A 202-nucleotide genomic window follows, 5' to 3' on the forward strand; every position below is an offset into this window, starting at 1 on the left:
CTGTGGCTCTTAGCTTGAGAAGTCAAGTTTTTTCCTGCCTGATAAGGTAAAAGCAAAAACTGTGTTATTCTTTGACCTTTATTAATTTGCACAGTTTTGGTAAGCCGCGAGATCAAAACTATAATTTCTCCAATATAATCAGAATCTACCACACCATATACCACCGAAATTTCTTGAAAAGAAAGCGAGCTACACCCTAGCA

Source organism: Bison bison, unplaced genomic scaffold, assembly GCF_000754665.1.
Source record: "Bison bison bison isolate TAMUID 2011002044 unplaced genomic scaffold, Bison_UMD1.0 scf7180017864472, whole genome shotgun sequence".
Lineage (NCBI taxonomy): Eukaryota > Metazoa > Chordata > Mammalia > Artiodactyla > Bovidae > Bison > Bison bison.